At 25.0% G+C, this 13,237-nt stretch overlaps 1 protein-coding gene across 4 annotated transcripts in view; it reads left to right on the top strand.

Moving 5' to 3' along the window:
- The first annotated feature begins 3,384 nt into the window (after positions 1 to 3,384).
- LOC148226835 (dorsal root ganglia homeobox protein-like) overlaps positions 3,385 to 13,237 on the top strand; it is a 129,399-nt gene continuing 119,546 nt past the window's right edge. For all 4 annotated transcript variants that reach the window (XM_088202277.1, XM_088202273.1, XM_088202278.1 and 1 more), the window contains exon 1: positions 3,385 to 3,590. The gene's annotated coding sequence lies outside the window, so the exon portion shown is untranslated. The remainder of the gene's footprint in view (positions 3,591 to 13,237) is intronic.

Raw genomic sequence — 13,237 nt, 5'->3', positions numbered from 1 at the left:
GCTCCCGGAAGATGAATGATCCGAGAGCTCCGCCTTCGCCCCTCCTCCTCTCGGACCGTTCCGCTTCAAGACGAAGCCGATTCGCTTACGATCCGAGAGCGCCGATGGCTCTACGCGAAAATCGCGGCCATGTCTCGACTTTTTCATTCTTTATTTTAACAATTTAAAATTACTATTCCATTAAACGCTTATATATGCAACTTGCTAACTATATAAATGGATGAATAAAATAATTTATAAATATAATCAATTAGGTTATTGTAGATATATTTATATATAGACATAACCTCAATTATAAAAGGTCGAAAGTTAATTTTCATACAAGTGGGAAACGGGAGTGATGCTACGTGTTTTTCAAAGTCAAACGCGCTTCACACTTTTTACCGCTTTTCACAAATAAGATTTGCAAAAGATCTCGACCGAGCTTTGCGGTCGTTATACGATCGTACGCCGTCTATATCCATCTCTGTCGCAGGTCGGAAAATCAGGAACAATAAAAAGAGAGAGCAACATTCGACGCGTTCGCCTTTACTGAAAACAATCTCGCGATTGCATCCGCTCTATTAGATCAGGGTGAGAAACAAAAATTTGCCAGACAAATAAAAATAAACCTTAACAAGTATTACAATAAGGATCAAAATCGTATTTTTTAATAACTATGCCACGTGCGCAAAATTGCTACAAAAACGAAACAACCTCAAAGAATTTTATGTAATTAACGACCTTATTTATATATATTATAAGAGTGCTTTTTGAATAATATATTTTGTGAGTTGTTACGTTTTAGTTTTCAAAAATTACACCTTTATAGCCACAGCGAAACGATTTATTACTTATATATGCAATTTTGTGTTTTATGTACAGTTATATAAAGCTCAAAATTGCATGTTGTAATACATGCTTTGGTACATTTCTATCTCGAATAGTGCAGAAACTCGCGGCGGCTCTTAATCTTTTGTTTCTCGTGAACCTTTTATAATCGCACAAACAAAGTTTTGGATCAAAATTTAGTTTTTAAATTATTTACACGTTAACGTTTGATTAATGACAGGTGTTTTCGGCGGAAAGGTGAATAAATATTTGTTTCTTGATACGCTAGACATTTTTCAGTAAAAGGTATATAATATATTATGGAAAATTATAAACGCATGTTTGCTTTAAATATTAGTTATGCTTATGTTTGATTAATTAATTACATATCAGGACCTAGGGTTGGTTTTTTGATGCGTTAAAATATGGGTGAGACAAACACGTGTATCAAATTAATAGATAAAATTGATAATTTTACACGTATATTTTTTATTAGATATGAAGAATTTTTATTTTAATATGAGTCAAGTAAGAATTGTTATTAAGCTATTGCTAATTATGGCTTTGTTTATCATACATTATTAAAAAAAGTTCTTTCTGATATAACCAATGTCAATATTTTGAAAGTATTCACTAATCAGATTTTTCTCTGAAACATTTAAAGTAAACATGAATTTTGTTCCTAAACGTATTTTCCATATATTTTACAATTTTTTAGACACAATATCTAAAATAGATTTGCCCAAAGTTTTTCCTTATTTACCTATAATTGTCACCGAAACATTTTCAGTGACTTAGTCGTGGTACAAACTTCTTATTTAGTCGATAAAACGACGAAAACATAACAAATACTTTTAAATATAATTAATAAAAAAACTTTCACACTCAAATACTCCATTTGCCTGTTAAATAACCAGTCTTCATTGTTATTTAAAACATTTAACGAATCGAGAAAGAAATATGTTGATACTAAGTAAAAGAAAATATAACGAAATAATAGAAATAATAGAAAATGTGTCGTTAACCACATGTGTAATTCAAACATCAATATATTAAACATATTTAACGTAGTTTATTTTTTATATATTTACATTTGAAATTCACAACTTGCACTGATATTAAAATATGTATTCCAAAGAAAACTTACATTTTTTAAAGAACTTTTATAAAGACTAAAATTATTGTCATCATAAAACACGTGTTGTGTTGTAATTATAATTTAAAAAAAATACAGCGGCTTTTTTAACTAATTGCATAATAGATAGTTAATATTTTGTGTGTTTCTGCGCGATATTGAAATACGTGGAAGCTATATAACAGGGATGATCGACCAATCGACCGCGAATCTATTGGTGATTTCTCGTTTTAGTGCGAGATATGTCGTATCTCGTATAAAAAAGTTTGTCTAAACATAGAAACTGCATAGATATAGAATAAAATTATTTTCTAAGAAGCAACAACAGTAGACCAGCATCAATAATTTTAGTATAAAATCATTTTTTGGCAGTAAAAGCCTAGCCAACTTCTTTGTATATCTTTGCTATCGTTATAAATTGTATTGTAATTATTGTTGAAATGTTGATAATTGCAAGAGATAGTTTTGATTGTTGCATAAGCAATTTATATTTCAATAAAATTGGAAATGACTTTTGAAATGAAATTTTTGTGGTTAGTAATGAATTTTAGTTATCATATAAGTTTACTTATTTGCTATGTTAATGTTATATAAATATTTAACTCCATATTTTGGAGCATATCTCTACAGATCTTTGTTATATACCTGTTAATTTAATAACCATAAAAATATTTCTCATTTAATTTATATTATTTTTACAAAAAAAAAAATATTTAAAATATTTTTATTTTTTTTAATCAAGATTTCAATAAATCCAACACAATTATATTTTTACTGGAAACATATGTATTTACCGGTAAAAATGTGTTCTGTTATGATTTTACTGAAATAACATATTTTAAGGGATTCGATACTATTTTTTTAGATTTGTTTTGAGGAATAATCCGAACTTTTTCCAGGGGAAAAAAAATTTAGACAGTCAGTGGTCATTTTTTTAATATTTTGATTTCATTAAAATTCATAACATTACATTTAATGAAATGCATTTTTTTGGAGGCTAGTTTTCCAAAGGTGTGTGATGAAAAATTTTGTAAAAAATCTATGGCTTAGACGCAGCGTCCTCTAAAAAAGTTTCTTAGACATTTTCAATACTTCAACGCAAAATTGCAGGCATATAAATTATTTCGTTATTTCTATAATAAGTGTGACAAAATAAGATGGATAAAGTGCTAAAATATGCGTGAGTTAACACGTTCTTACCTTAGTGTATAAACACAGTTGAAATTTGATTGTACAATTGTTGTCTATTAAATATTTGTATTGTATTTGTGCATAATTGGTAGCGGGCGCTGCGGGGAAAAGCGAATAAAAAGGGAATAAGAGGAGGGCTCGAGGGGCGGCGCGCTGCGCGGTTTGAGTGCGCTGTGGGCGACACGAGAGTCGGTCCTTCGTGTGGTGTTTGTTATTTTATAAAGCCGCGCTAAGGACGTAAGGAAATTAGTGCCATCGCATCGGTCGCACGCGGAGCACGCGCCGCGCGACACGCGACACGCGTTCGAAATGACACGCGAGTCTGTTTAATCAGTCTTTTCGATAGATTATTTCGTGAACAGAGGAGTCGCGTCGGGCCTAAAGCTTTCCTCCCGGTCGCAGGTGGGCTAGCCCGCCAAACACGGCTGTCAACATATTTTCCGACGGGAATAAGGTAAAGCGATGACAACACTTTTCTCCGACTTCGCGGGGTGACTGCTGATTTTCGCCACTTTCGGTTATTTTATTTCATTCCGAGTGATACACATTTGTCGGTGTTGAACTTGTTATATATAATATATATATATATATTCCAATTTACACTTTTTTGTCGCAAGATTATTAATAAAATTCTCGAAAAGCAGAGTGCACTTTTTTTTCATAATTTTGAAAAATCAGAAACACTATCACATTTTCAAAAAAAATATTTCCAATGTAAAACAAACATCAAGTTTAAATTCGCTGTGACATTTCTGTGACAATATATTACAAAAAATGTAATTTATTAAAAAATCGCTACAAATATAATAAGTGTTTTTTTTACGGTTTGCTGGTTTTTATTAGTTTTTCTGTATGTAAAAGTTTTATTAATATTTTGGGCTTATATTAAATTATTATCTGATTCGTTACTTCTTTGAGTAATTGTTGGAATTAATTAATTATATAATTTATATTACAGATAAACGCTTAATGTTTTTTTTATATTCATAAAAATTACGAAAAATGTGCTTAGCCGAATATTTTATATATTGAAACCGTAAAATAAATTAAAAAAATATTAACACCGATAATAATACTTGTAAGTAAAATAAGTTTTATTTCAGTGTATCGTATAATGTATATGTAAAATAATAAAAAAACGACTATAACAAAATAGTTGCATAGGCTAGCTAAAACCTAACTATAGCAGAATATCAAATAAATCTGTGCATTCACAAAATTTCAATTTTAAAGTTACACAGAGAATATTGAAAAAATATTTATTATTATCTATGTACCTAACTATAAAATTTAATTTTTATTCAGCTCTGTTGTTATTTTTTCCTAAAAGGTCTTTATTAAAGATATTGTCGATTTTGATCTGCAGTAAAATCTGAAAAAGTCACAGTTTCATCATATTATTAAACTACATTTTATTATTAATTACAACGAAATTTAAACTACAGTTCATATTAAATTAATTTACAGTAAAAGTTTTGTTTTAATATTATAATAATATTTTTTAAGACGAAAAAGTCATATTAATATTATTGTTAAGATAAATTAGGTATTTTTTCCTGATGTTTTTTTAAAACGCAGAAGAATTAAGCGTAAATTATGACAAAAATCTTAGAATCTCTTAGAATCAGTTTGTATATTTAAAAGGTCAAAACAAAGTGGGAAGTAATTATATTACTAAATACCTGGGTGTTGAAAATAATTTATAGAAACAAATTCGATTATACATATATAAATAAATTAATCTATTGATGAAAATTGTAGTGTAAAATGATTTTTTATGTCTTTGTAAGGGTATTACTATTTTTGTAATTAAATAAAATTCTCTGAAATATTGAGTTGAACTTATGATCTGACGAGTACTAATTTAAGTGGTGCTTCTTATTTTTTTTAACTCTTAAGCTAATCGATAGTTCTTATGATAATGTTGATAATTAACATATAATATTTATTTAGTTAATAATATGTGTTAATAATTACTTATTATTTAAAAATTATAATTTACTGATCGATAGTCACAAATTAGGTTTTCCTAGATTTTCCATGATAATTGATAAAAAATAATAAATTTCGGCTCATTAAAAATATGTGTATAAAATAAAACATAGTTTACAAGCAAAAAATAATTTGACTATGGCTTATTGAAAGCATTTATTTTTAACTAGAATAATAATATTAAACAAACAAAAATACTAAGCGCATTTTTTTCAATAAACTTATTTTTATAGTATTAAGTACTAAACTAAGCTTCAAAATAATGAATTATAGTAATAATAAAAATATGTGTTGAAAAATAATTTATGGAAAAAAGCAAATGTTACAGCTGAAATTGATGTTTGATTATATATCTAAATAAATTTATCTACTGTTAAAAAAATGCAGTGTTAAATGTTTATTTAATGCTATTTATAGGGATATCGCTATTTTCGTAATTAAATAAAAATTTCTGAAATATTGGGTTGAACTTGATATGAAAATTTTATAAATTTATTTGTTCAAGTGGTGCTTCAAATTCTTCTACACTTTTAAAAAATATATTCTGAACTAATCAATAGTTCTTAGGATAATGTTGATAATTAATATTTAATATAGATAGAAAGAAATATTAATTTAGTTTAATATGAGCCTTAGTGTTTTTTTTTTATCGTGTTTAGGAATTAATAATTTGTTATTATTTAAAAATTATACTTTCAATCGATCATCACAGTTTTGTTTTCCTAGATTTTCCTAATCTTACGGATGAATATCGTGATGATTAATAAAAATTAAGCTAGGTTGTACATATTAGGTAATAAAAAAATCTTGAATAACGAGATACTTTAGCTCATTAAAAATATCACATGTATAACTTAAATAAAAAAATCAGAATCAAAGCAAAAATTAATTGGACTATATCTTTTTAAAAGCAGGTGTTTTTAAGTTAACTAGAATAATAATATCAGATCAAAATACTAAGCGCAATTTTAGTAGCGACTTTTATTATTTAATAAAATTTAAATTATAATATTAAACACTAAACTAAGCTTCAAAATAATGAAATATGCATTGAAAAATAATTTATGTAAAAAAACTAACGATACAGCTGCATTCGACGTTTGATTATATAAATAAATAAATTTATCAACTGGTAAAAAAATTGTAGTGTTAAATAATTATTTAACGTTCTTTTTATTTTTGTTATTAAATAAAATTCGCAGTAATAGTAAGTTGAATTTGATTTAAAAAGATAGTAAATTTATTTATCCATGTGGTGTTGCTAATTTTTTGAGCTTAAAATTTTTTTTATTAAGACTATTTGGTAGTTTTTAAGATATTGTTGATATAAACAAATTTTTATTTAGTTTAATATAAGCAGTGCTATTTTATTTTTTTTATCATTTTTGGGTGTTAATAATTAGTTATTATTTAAATTTTAACCAGCAAAATATATCAATAATAAAATGTGTTAAAAATATACCTTGAAAAATAATTTATTGAAAAAAAGCTAATGATACAGCCGAAATTGATGTTTGATTATATAAATAAATAAATTTATCTACTAGTAAAAAAAATATAGTGTAAAATGATTATTTAATCTCTTTTAATTCTTTGCAATTAAATAAAATTCACAGAAATATTGAGTTGATCTTGATATGAAGAGTAAGTAAGCTTTTGTTAAATTTACTTATCCAAGTGAGTTTCAAATTCTTCTAAGCTTTAAAAAAAATAATGTTCTGAACTGATCAATAGTTCTTAGGATAATGTTGATAATTAAAATTGAATGTAGATATAAGCAAATATTTATTTGATTTAATAAAAGCTTTAGTGTCTGTGTGTTAATAATTAGTTATTATTTAAAAATTAAACTTTCAACCGATAATCACAGATTATGTTTTCCTAGATTTTCCTAATCTCACGGATAATTATCGTGATGATTAATAAAAGTCGTACGTATAAGGTATCAAAAAAAAAAATATATATTAAATTAAAAAATCAGTTACAAAGAAAAAAATAATTGGGCTATGTCTTTTTAAATACAGGTGCTCTTAAGTTAACTAGAATATTAATATCAAACAAAAAATACTAAGCGCCATTTTTGTAACGACTTTTTATATTTAATAAAATTATCATTATAATATTAAACACTAAACTAAGCTTCAAAATAAGGAAATATAGCGATAATAACAATATACACTGAAACATAATTTATGGTAAAAAACTAATGATACAGCTGAAAATAACATTTGATTATATGCATAAATAAATTTATCTACTCGTAAAAAAATGTAGTGTGAAATTAAAATTTAACGTTCTTTATTTTTGTAATAGAATAAAATTATCTCTTAAGCTTTTGTTACAATTTATTTATCTAAGTAATTCTTAAAAATAGTTTTGTTATGAACTAAATCGTATTGTTAATTTAAATATGATTTAGCTTAATATGTTATATACAAAGTCATATGTAATACTAAAATACAATAGCGTACTGCTAAAAGCTTATTTTAAAATATATTTTATACCCATTTATTCAGTTAAAAAAATATGAAACATAACACATCCAAAGTTAAGTTGATGATTTTATTACTTTGTGCACAAATATCATTGAACTATATTTTTTTACATTCACCAAATTATATTTATAGTTTTAAATAAGAGTTTTATTTGTTAATCACGTTTTCACATTAAGTATAACCAATTTAATTACGAATTATATAGTATATTTTAGATAAATTTCTCAATACGAAGTCAAAATTTAACTATTTTTAAAGAAAATTTGAAACACTAGTTTACTTGAAGGACAATATATTCTAATTAATAATTTAATATATTATGAATTAAGTTAAACTTTTTTGCTTAATATGATTTAATGTTTCTATAAATTTTTTTCAGCGCATTTTCTAAAATATTAACTTGTTATTTAAAAACAGATACAATTTTAATAAAGAATTAGAATGCTATTATACAATCATTTTATTAATGAAGTGATAGTATTTTTAATAAATTTATTTTACTCTTAATGGATAGTAGTTTGAAAGGGCAATGCAAGAATTTTTGCATATTTTGTATTAATAAATTAATTTTGTCATTTATTTATACTTTTTTTTCCTTAAGTACAATAAGTTATCAATTTTTAAAAATAAATTCAAAGTTTTTTAAGTATATTGTAGATAACTTTTAAAATATTTATTTTACTAATTTGTATTGATTTTAATAAAATTATGTGTGTTACTGTGAAAGTATCTAATTTTGATGTAAATGGTACGCGTTTATAAATTACCTGTTGTTTTACGTATCCGTAGAATCCGCAATAGTACTTTCTAATTCTATTTACTGAATTAGAAAGTACTATTGCAAAAAAAAATGTTTTAAAATGACTGTTGTAGTGCAATTATTTTTGAAAAAATCCTACTTTAGTATTATTTTATTACTTTATTTAGCTTAATATAGCTAATTTTTACAATACATAAAATTTAACTAAACATACAATTCATATAATATTGTATATATCAGAAAATAAGTTAATGTTGTTTATTAAGCTTTTCATATCTAATCATATTTTTAAGCATAGTTACTGGACTGGCAGTTTGATTACGTATATAATTAAATGCAATATCATTAAAACACTCAAGTATTATGTATTTTTAAACAGCTCGCTAAAAATGAAATTAATCAGTAAACGCTAATTTACCAGATGAAAATTTTAGTGTGGTACAAAAACCACAATCTCATAATTAACTGTTCTAATTTATCGCACCGGAAATTTATAGAATGACTATAATATATTTATAGTTTTAATTTATAAACATATTTACGCATTCATGAATTATGGACAAAGATCATTAAAATCATAAGTGAAATAAAGCTCGAAGAATAAATAAATTATCAAAGATATTAATAAATGTATACATTTACTTATTATTATTATTATTTTTGTAAGCAAAATAATACACTTAATACAATTGCATAGAGAGTGTAAAATATGATTGTAAATAGCATACTTTGGAAATGTTGCGAATCAGTTGTTATACCTATGAATTATTTATTATTTTTATTTATCATTAGATACTTTATAAATATGTTGAGTTATTATGAACAAATATGATGAAACTTACTTACAAAAATTAAATCGCAAATAAAAATTGTCAAACACTGAAATTTTTATATTTGTGTTTTACACTCACTGTGGAAATTAGATGACGCATTTAAAAATAGGTGGATAATAAAATTTTCTGTAAAACGTTCTTCTAAATTGAGCAAAAATATTTATAATTTTTTTGGAAAGATTTTTATCAAATTGATTTACTACAATATTGTGCTTTTATATACTAAGGGTATCTAATATCTTTTCTTGTGTTAAATATATTTATTCAATGCTAAAATATATTTTTTTATTTAGGATATATAAATATTTCTATTGAAATAAATTATTTTTTGTGCAATATAATCGTTATAAGTGAAAATTATTTGTTTGAAAGTTAATATGTAATAAATTACCACTGATTAAAAAATATGATATTGTAAAAAACATTGTTTGATAGTTTGATTAAATTTAATAAAAAAAATATAATTTATTTAAGAAATATCACATAAATAGCAATTAAAAATATATATTAGCCATAGTTTCTAGCTATAAGAAATTGTAAATTAAGGACAAGTACCAAAAATTTAGCTCCCTTAATATCGGTCATATACCAAAACTATTCACTATTACTATTTTTCGGATAGTTTTATTTTATTTGCATAATATTATAAAATAAAATAAGAACGAATATATATATATATATATATATATATATATATATATATATATATATATATATATATATATATATATATATATATATATATATATATATATATATAAATATATTTTGTGAACTTTAAAACGCGAAGCGCGAAAATTTTCTGTTCTTTTGTATTTATTTTAAGCTATTGATTTTTATAAAAAAAATGCATCAATAATAGTTTTTCAATGAATTTTTATTCTAAAAAGCAAATTTATAAGCTTGTAGGGTTAAATTGCTATTATTATACATAAATTTCGATTTCATTAATATCATTAAAGACGTCTTAAAACTTTCTATTGCTTCAACATTTTCAGAAACATACGTATTTTAATTGTTTTTGCAATTTGTATAGCTGCAATGCAGTCATAAGATCAATAAGATTTGCTGGTTTTGATATATAGTTTCGATGGAATATTTATTACTGTTTCAATTTTGAGTCAAAACATTTATATAACGTTTTTAAAGCTTTTCATTATTTGACTGGTTAAGACTTTCATTGATATAAATATAAAAATCAAACTTAGTGAAGCAAATAAAGAGTGAAATAATATATCGTCTAGCTCAGTTTTAGTCTTATATTATCTGCCTAACTTTGGTAATAGTTAGATTTGTGCGAACTTAAATTTATGTTTTGATAAGCTGAATTTTTAATGTTACGGTATTTGCATTAACTTTATAATATACTTACAAGGAGTAGGAATTTTGTCATCTGATGCTATGCATTTTTTGTAAACTTTCAATAAATATTATATTAAGAAAATATTTTATAAATATTGAATCACTTTTGTAGCGACTTATAATATATAAAATATATTTAAGGGTTTCGTGTAACCACACGCGCTATTCTAGACGCGCGATCTTTTGATCGCTACCAACGTACGTAGTGGGCAAATAGCGGGTCTACACAATCCGCTTATATAATACGGTATTAAAACGATGCTGTTTATTTGTTAATACATATATACGCATATATTTGGATTTTCTTGGTCAATTTCTTCGAAACATATAGAAAATCCATTGCAGGTCTTGCTTCTTGTAGCTTAGTCAGTGTCAAAGGATATGATTTTATCGAATTGGCTTCATTTTTAATACAATCCCGAGTCCCTATAATGTGCGAAATTTTGTCGGCTCACGCGTCCGGCGCGGCGTGACCCGAAAATCGGGCCAAATCGAATTAACACGACCGAATGATATAACACCGCGTGGAGCCGCTTGAAACAATTCCGCTCAATTGCAGCATGGCGTGCTTGATTCGATCATCGGACCGATGCTATTATGCTTATGGACCAGGACTGCTCACTTGTCGCCAGGTCAGGATCGAACAAATTACAGGAAATCCTAGACATAGACGCTTCTGCATCGATACATTGAAACCCATTAATTGCAATTCTTGCTTAATTATGGCATTAGATAGAATTATTGCGGAAATAAAAATTGTGACTCAAAAGTTTCCGTTAATTTTTTAATACCAAAAATGCTTTTTTTTATGAATATGTTGTCTCAAGAGATATTATGATTATCATTCTTACTGCAAGATAATAATCTGATAATTTTTTAGAGCTATCAACATATTATTATATATTTAATAAACGATTTATCACTCATAAAATATTTATCGAGTCGAGCATTATATTAAATACAATTTCGCGCTCATAATTTCGCGCTTTGCAATCATAAATCGAAACTCAATGTTAATAGAAAGTTTTAGGCAGAAATAGATAATAATTATTTTCGGGCCTTGTGCTTCGTACGTTTTTAGAATATTACTATTTCATTAAATAAATGCAATAATTTTAGTCGTTCTAAAAAGATTTTATTTTTAAATTAAAAAGAAATATTTATTTGATTTACTTTGATTAAAAAACTATTCCACAAAAAATAACTTTAAACTACGGTGTTAAACTTCATGCACCAAACACATTTCATAGCATGAAAACTCATTTAAATTCAAAATGCAACTCAAACAAAGCTATCTATAGTTTTAATTTTTCTTAACTAATTTATGTTCTTATTGTTAAATTAGCGATGTTTTGGGGAAATTTAAATATTTTTAATTTTTTTATGCTTCGTTTGAATTTGGAATTTTGCATATTTTATATTTTTGAAACGTTTTAATATTTATTACAGAAGCTTACAAATATTTTCCACGATAAAAAGTTATCGTTCTTTTTGTGAAAAATTCACAATTTTTATTATGGTGAAAAAATACAGTAAATGTACAGTTTATATAAAAAATAATCTCTTATAAAACTAATTATGATAACTCTTGAGAACAATATTTTCACCGCAAAGATAAGATAACTCAGTTAATACGTAACATTATAAGCTGATTTAAAATATTTCATGTATTATATATAAATTTAGACTCAATTTTTTTTCTTTGACAATTTTACATGTATTTATAAAAAAATTCAATGAGTGAAATTTTTCATATAAAAATTATAAAAAAATCACCGACCCATTTTATTAATTGTTATTGTAGTGAAATATAAATTATTCTTCTGTAATTATGTTTTTGCTACTATTATATTTTTTACCCGTATTTTTATTAAAAATTTAATAACATAATTTATATGTAAATTTGTTCAAGAAAATAAATAACTAATTTTAAATTGAAGCATAATTTTAAATTTTATATTATTGTGGTAAAATAATTCTAATACCAATAAGAAAAAAAATGGTTTAAATTTACATTTTATTATAAAAAGTTATAATTATTGCTTAATAGCAAAAATATTAAAAATGCAAATTAAAACTCGTTTTTCAAAGTAAAATGTTAAATTTTATCTTAAACGAGATCTTTTAAAAAACACTAAAATACAACTTTAATCTTGTGTTATTAAATAGCATGTTTTAATTTTCTCACATTTAATTTTATTTTCGTCTATGTCTTTGAATACAGCTGCAATTGAGACATAACCACAATTGCATAACTATTGTATAATCGGGGCGAATGCGCAGCAATCAAATCAATTAAGACAAATTTTCCTATTGCGACCTACAAATTGATTGATATTAATATAACATGAATATATTATATTCCATATCACTACTACTATTTATGGGACCCTGAAAGTTTAATATAAAATAATAATAATAAAACAGCAAATATTTAATCACACTGTGCCGTGTTTTTTGACCGGATTCGAGATAATTATTCTCGTGATAACGAATGCTGTTAATTGCTGAGCGCTTGAATTAGTTGGTAATTTAATCTCGTTTTAATAGTCCTTTAAAACTTCCTCGTCGATTTATCGCGAAGCATTGACGCAGCGTTATGTTATTACGAATGAATAATAATAACGACCGGACAAATCTGATTATGTCTGCAAATGTA

This window comes from Plectrocnemia conspersa, unplaced genomic scaffold (assembly GCF_051122295.1).
Source record: "Plectrocnemia conspersa isolate PC_06_02 unplaced genomic scaffold, ASM5112229v1 ptg000013l, whole genome shotgun sequence".
Classification (NCBI taxonomy): Eukaryota; Metazoa; Arthropoda; class Insecta; order Trichoptera; family Polycentropodidae; genus Plectrocnemia; species Plectrocnemia conspersa.
The sequence above is the reverse complement of the archived record's forward strand: the minus strand, read 5'-3'. Positions and strand labels throughout refer to the sequence as shown.